This window comes from Engraulis encrasicolus, chromosome 12, assembly GCF_034702125.1.
Source record: "Engraulis encrasicolus isolate BLACKSEA-1 chromosome 12, IST_EnEncr_1.0, whole genome shotgun sequence".
Lineage (NCBI taxonomy): Eukaryota > Metazoa > Chordata > Actinopteri > Clupeiformes > Engraulidae > Engraulis > Engraulis encrasicolus.
In genome coordinates this window covers 18,230,862-18,238,361 of record NC_085868.1, presented here as the reverse complement: position 1 = coordinate 18,238,361, position 7,500 = coordinate 18,230,862, and the positions used below count along the sequence as shown (strand labels likewise).

At 44.4% G+C, this 7,500-nt stretch overlaps 1 pseudogene; it reads right to left on the bottom strand.

Annotated features, from left to right (window-relative positions):
* LOC134460381 (low-density lipoprotein receptor-related protein 1B-like) overlaps positions 1–7,500 on the bottom strand; it is a 372,315-nt pseudogene that overhangs the window by 126,410 nt on the left and 238,405 nt on the right.

Below are 7,500 nucleotides of genomic sequence, written 5' to 3'. Positions count from 1 at the left end.
TATCTCTTTAATGTCAAGCCACCACCACCCTCCCCCAACCCCACCCCACCCCACACACACCTTCAGATTAGATTAAAGTCGCCCAGCTCCTCATCAAGGCTGCGGAGCCAGCACCAGCAGCAGCACCAGATACTGTGTGAGTGGTTACGGTATAATCCCCCCACACACACCCCTTCAGATTCAATTCAAGAAGCTTTCCATCTAGGTAGCACAGCTACCACCACCAACAGCTGCTGCTACTGTAGGTGATATGCTATAATCATGTGTTATCACTGAAACGCTGAAGCCCACCGATTATTTTGTCGCTTTTAAGTATGCTTATCTATGGTGGTATACTCACACACACTCAGAAGTGACTGATTTCAATGGTATTGATGTGATGGTCTCCTCTCTGAGGTATGAAAGCAACAGATGCTGTAATGTGAGGGGATACACTTCTATAATCATGTGTTAGCATCCTCTTCACACACAAACACTCAAGCCCACTATTTTACCTATACGTATATTCTACTCTAGTAGCCTATGCTCACCAACACTCCGAAATTCTAGACATCGGTATCTATTGTTTAGTTCATCTAATTTTCAGAATAGCTTTGGGTAGAAGTTATCTATTTTAGATTAGATTATATCAAGCAGCACCTGTCAAGGAAGCAGCTTCAGCAGCTGTGAACATAGAATACATTAGCACACTCACACCGTCTTTCAGCCACCTTTACCACACCACCATTATCACAAATCACAACATACAGATCTGCCATATTCACAAATTACTGAAGACCACTTTAACCGCTATGGTCCATCACGGGGATGGGCAACTGGACACACACACACACACACACACACACACACACACACACACACACACACACACACACACACACACACACACACACACACACACACACACACACACACACACACACACACACACACACACACACACACACACACACACACACACACACAAACACAAACACAAACACACACACAGGCAGGGACACTTACTGCAGTTCTCCTCATCCGAGTTGTCTCCACAGTCGCTCTGTCCGACACATCTCCAGTGGTCGGGGATGCAGTTATTGCTCTTACAGCGGAATTCATGTGGCCCGCACGTCTTCTCGTCTGGACAGAAGAGAGACAGACACAATTTAATATATATTATAAAAACTCTTTTTTCATCCGTTTCTGCCTCTCTTTTGCCCGTTTCACTCTCTCCCCCTGTGCCACTGTACATTTCTTCCCCCTTCCCATCTCTCTCACTCTCTCTCACACACAGGCATGCATGGACGCACACATGCACGCAGGCACGCAGGCACGCAGGCAAGCAGGCACGCAGGCACGCACACATGCGACTGTGCCAACAGCATAACACACAAAGTACTTTTGTCTTGTATAAACTTTACACACAAACATAAATATGTTCAGTCTCGTTCTATGTGCATTGACAAAGGATTATCTTTTGTGGCAGCGTGACACGATTATTAATCAGGGAAGCATGGACGATCCGTCATAGAAATGAAACTAGAAAGTGAGGCAGGCATATTTAAAAAAAGAACAAAAGAGAGTGTAAATGGTATAATCCTGCCTTGAAGAAACTATACATAATTAAGGACGAATATTTGATGATGTTGAATTAACAAAAAACATTATTCTTTCAATTCTGAACGTACTATAGGCCTTACATGATTGCGGTTTTAAAATTTAAAGGGAGGTTTGAAACATGTTTGCCTGCAAATTTTTAGTAATGGTTTTTCCCTTTGGGCCGTGAATATAATGCCTGAACTTAAACAGTACAGACTTAAGTTGCTCGTAATTATGCATATTTAATTCTGACTGTATTTATTTACTGTATATTTGAGGTTGGACACTCAGTCAAGCGGGCAGAGAAACATCTATCAAAAGCAAAGAAAAAAATTCTCAGCACTATAAGATCAATGAGAAAAAAATGTATTGGTCCAGAGACCTCCATCACTCAAAAGGAAGAAATACGATTTTTTTGCACAGATCATCTATATATGAATAGATTTCTTTGAAAATGTTTCGTCTGGGATGCTGCAAAGCATCTGATTTGTATTCACACTGTCAGGCCACTAAGTCTTAATCTGACATCAGGTGACTTCTACAGCAAGCCAGTCATGTAGCTCCTCTGACAGGGCTGGACTGGCCGTCTGGCAAAGTGGGCATTTCCCGGTGGGCCCTGCACCCTCGTGGGCACCTATTTTTTTACATTTCTGAAAATAGGAGCCCACGAGGGTGCGGGCCCACTGGTGAGTCAGTTCTGTGCCGCTAATTTTGAGGAGGGGCCCTTTAAGCCAAAAGTGCCCGGGCCCTATTTCTCGCCCAGTCCAGTCCAGTCCTCTGATCACCACATCCATTCCTTAATCCACCTCCGATGAGTTGAGATAAGAAGTTAATACTTCATTAATTGGAAATGCAGATGCATCGTAATTGCATTATACTTGCTAGGCGAGCTAATACAAAACCAAATTGTATGTCTGTTTTGTTTTTTTTAAAAAGAAAATCTAAGTAATACCAAGTACACAGAGGGAATAACGTTTGGACATGTTTGGAATACAGATTATGTTTACATGCTGATTCCCTCTTTGGTGATGGCATTAAAGGAAATCTACTGTGTGGAAGAAAAACTTGGTATTTTGCAAGAGGAAACCATGAACAATGCAGTAGTTCAGAATGCACACAGTTTGTATGCCAAACTTTAGTATGAAAAAAAAAAATCAGACATGTTGACAACTGGCCTGGAACAAAAAACAGGAAGTAAGCTATTTGAGATGCACACTGTAGTGTTTGCCCACTAATCCCCTCACTGGCAGTGGTATTAAAGGTCTGTCATTTGCACAAAGGTTAGACAAGGGATGGGCTGGTGTGTGTGTGTGTGTGTGTGTGTGTGTGTGTGTGTGTGTGTGTGTGTGTGTGTGTGTGTGTGTGTGTGTGTGTGTGTGTGTGTGTGTGTGTGTGTGTGTGTGTGTGTGTGTGTGTGTGTGTGTGTGCGCGCGCGCGCGTGTGTTTATGTGTGCAAGCGTGTGTTTGTGTTTAAGTGTGTGTGTAAGCGTGTTGTTGTGTGTGTAAATGTGTGTGTGTGCGTGAGTGCATGTGTATTGTGTATGTTTGTTTTCCATATCTGTGTTTTCCTCTTCTGAGTATTACAGGAACTGCATATGTAACATTGTGTGTGTGTGTGCGTGCGGGCATGAATGCGTGGCAGGAAAACTCAGCATGTGCCACTTTAGCCTCCTCTACCCCACCCCAGGCTCCTGAGTCACCTCTTTAGAGCCCATCCCACCCCACCCCAGGCCCCGAGTCACCTTCTACTATAGGGGAGATGGTCCCTCGAGACGGAGACAACGGAGCAAAGGCGACGCCTCGACCCACAAACACAGGGAGGAAATTTACACATGAGGGCTGACCCCCCCTGGGACTGAAATTAAATTAGATGTTTGTTTCTTTTCCTGTTTCTATGTCGGGACAGGTTGATTATCGATGAGAGAAAAGACAGTGGGGGGTTGAGAGAAGAATGTGTACATAGTGCAGAGGAGGCTTGCGGTTGGGGGGGGAGGGGTACATGCCTCACCTCTCAGAATTGTTTTACTATCAGCTCATTTCCACCCATTTCTTTATTTTAAGACTTTATTTTTCAAGATGGGACAGTGAAGGAGTAGCCTTATTATCATCGACTTTCAAATCTCTTCGAGAATTAGGTGTGGTGTTACTAGGAGGGCACGACCTGGCTTGTGAAGGAGAGGCAGTCAGTGATTTGGGATAGAGAGACAGGGAAAGATCGCTAAATGACGACCAGGGCCGGAATCGACCCCAGGACACCGCCGTAGCAGTCCAGTGCCCAGCCATTACAGGCATGGCTGGGCCATTCCACATATTTCCAACACTTTGTTTTACAGGGGCGCACATCTACCGTACCAGTCTTGAGCAGGGCTTGAAAACTAAATTGCTTTTCAATCGTTCGAACAGTATAGGTATATTTTTAATGTTTTCGTTCTTGCATACCACCACCAACATATCGTTCCTGAACCTGTTCGGAACGTACAATATCGTTCTTATCATTAAGGCAGTGTTTGGCAGGCTTATCAAGTCTATTTTTGTGTGGGCGGCAAATCGCCTTTCTCATTAGAGGCTATTCTTATGTGAAAGGGGATTTTAGTGTCTGAACCAGAAGACTGGCAGAAGATTGGCACCTCCATTTCTCAGAGGCAGGTCTGTTAAAGCCCGTCAAAGCTACGTGGAGTTCTATCTGTGAGATATTTTCTCAGATAGGCTCGGATAGCAGATGTAAAAAAAAGTCTACAAATTGGCTCTGACCATGCCTAAAAATAACTGATGGCAAAGATTACTTAAGACAGAGGGATCAGCTCAGTTCAGTCACTCACTTGTGTTAGCAGGAAATCATAGCAGGGATTTCTCAGGATCTCTGAGACCAGGATTGACACCTCTGCTCCATGATGACTGCAAGCACACATGTCAGAGACATCTGAACTGATGTGTGATTACAGAGAGTTGTCAGGACACATCTACACAACTCCAGATCCAGCTCACTCACCAGAGTATTGATCCGAAAACTGCTTGTTATTTGCCTCTAGCAGTCTGTGATCTTGACAATGCTTGTATGGTGTGCTTGTGTGTGTGTGTGTGTGTGTGTGTGTGTGTGTGTGTGTGTGTGTGTGTGTGTGTGTGTGTGTGTGTGTGTGTGTGTGTGTGTGTGTGTGTGTGTGTGTGTGTGTGTGTGTGTAAAAGAGAGAGAGAGAGAGAGAGAGAGAGAGAGAGAGAGAGAGAGAGAGAGAGAGAGAAACAGAGAGAGAGACAGAGACAGAGAAAAAGAGAGAGACAGACAGCAAGAGAACGAGAGAGTCAGAAAGAGACAGAGGCAGAGGTACATGGGTCAGGTACATGCACATTCTAAGCCAGTTTAAATTTACATGGATGGGCAAAATAAATGAACGCTCGTGAGTAACTGGGGAGAAATAACTGGGAAATTAATGTTGGGCCGACATGTGGCCAGCTGCACATATCCAACACATCCAGCTGCAGTTAAGTAGTGAATCATTTATGAGAGCCAAGGAAAAGGACAGGTCCATAAAGCTCTGGTGACACTAATGACAGCGCCTACACAATGCCACTACTACCCCAGATGGAGCCCATCTGAGAGTTAATGCAATACTTAAAGGTGCACTGTGCAGGATGGTGGCCAGAGTAGGTATTGCAACTATGGTGCTCATTGAAACCATTTTGTCTACTGCCAAATTTCATAATTTCATTAATATCTACAAAATAATGAACTAATATTTACAAGTATGACCAAAGTTCAGTAATATTTTTGGAGATAAAAAAGTATATTTCTGGAAATTCAAATTGGCAGACATGGACAAGATTCACTTTTTCATGTGACTGATGGAGACGGAAGTCTCACCGTCATGTCAGGTAAAAGATACAAACTTCTACATGTCTGAAACAAAAGAAACTGTACGATAAGGGGAGGACATGGAGAGAATCAAGGAAAAATTGGGGTGACTGAAGGAGGCAAAAAAGTAGTCTACTAAGGAAGATTGACAGAAGGAGAGAGGCATAATCGTCATTGAGGTGGCTGTGAGGGACACTGGATTGAGGTGTGTGAATGGAGGTGTGGGTAGGTGCGAGAGGAAGGATTTCGACAAAGCCCAATCAATCCAGAAAGACCGTCGTGAAGTGGCCGATTTCGCAGTCTAGAGGCGACGACGGCAGGCAGGCAGCAGCTGGCAGCAATCTGCATGCTTTACATCCGCAGCCATATCTACACCTGATGAAAAGTGGTGCCAGGGGGGGAATGGGATTTAAGTTGAGTGGATGCCTAAAATATATATATAGTTACAGGCACCGCTTAGCTCGCTAGTTTCTCCCTCATTTCTCTCCTATTTATCGTTCCTTCCTCTCTCTTTGCATGTCTTTATTTCTTTCGCTCCATCTACCATTAACCTACACCATTTCGGTTTTCAAATGGTAGCTAGCAAGATGACGAGGGTACTTTTTGTCAGACTTTGTGATTTGTACATATATTCACCATACATACGTATATTCACAATTAGAGATGCACCGGATCCTGGTTTTTAGGATCCTGCCGGATACCGGATCCACTGCTTAAGATCCTGCCAGATCCGGAACCGGATACCGGATCCTACGAAAGGGTTGAAACACATAGCCAACTCGCACACGTGGGCCCTTTTTATTACGTTGGCACAAACTATTTTTAAGACTCATTGGCTTACTGCCACACTGCCTTCAATGGCCGCTTCCAAAGGGCTTTCACTCCATGGAGCGATTGGGGTTGTGAAAGACTGACTGAAAAGCCTAGGCTACGTAAAAAGTAGAGATGCCCCAGATCCTGATTTTTAGGTAACTGCCGGATACCAGATCCACTGCTTAAGATCCTGCCGGATCCGGATAGTCTGAAAAACCCTATTATCCTGCCGGATCCGGAACCGGATCTTGAATCCTGTACATCTCTATTCACAATATTGTGTGTAATGTCTTAGTGTCTTTCTGTATCTATGTACGTATTTATGCTACTGGACACCTTAACTTCCCTCTGGATTAATGAATGATACTCTACTCTACTCTATTCTACTATGTATTTGTCTGTCTATCCGTCCGTCTGTCTGTCGTTAAATTGATTTATGAATTTGCTTGTCTGTCTGTCTGTCTGTCTGCCAGTCTGACCATTTACAAAATATCCAGAGAGAATTCCAAAACACATTATCCACCATCCCAAGCAAGAGAAGTGGAATACCCAAAGGACATTATTATTAGTGCTAAGCTAAGACTAGCATTTGTAATGCCCATGGCGAACAAAACACCCAATTCCTCTACTCCGCCTCTGCCTGATAAATTAGTCACGGACACACCCCGGGGGCAAGAATTCTTCTTCATCCTCCTCTCTCTCACTCTCTCCCTCCTTCGTTTTATTCACTCATCCTTTCCCCTACTGCTTCCATCATCCCTCTCTTGCTCCGCTTGTCTCTTTCCCTCTATTTCTTTTCTCATTCCCTCTTGCCAATTTTCTCACTCATGGCCTACATTAGACTCTGCCCATTCCTCAGCATTGTGTGTGTGTGTGTGTGTGTGTGTGTGTGTGTGTGTGTGTGTGTGTGTGTGTGTGTGTGTGTGTGTGTGTGTGTGTGTGTGTGTGTGTGTGTGTGTGTGTGTGTGTGTGTGTGTGTGCGTATGTGTGTGTTCCACCGTGGAATTCCACCTAATGAACGACTCATTGATCGTGTGATGGAACGAACGATGGCGACCACAGAATGATTCTAACACTTTAACCAACAATACATCTTCCTTTGCTCACCTTCCAATGTGTGTGTGTGTGTGTATGTGTGTGTGTGTGTGTGTGTGTGTCTGTCTGTCTGTGCACATGTAACTAATGTTTAATTTCCTCAAGATCACCTTCCTGAGTGCGGGTGTGTGCGCGCGCGGGTGTGTGTGCGTGTGTGTGCGTGT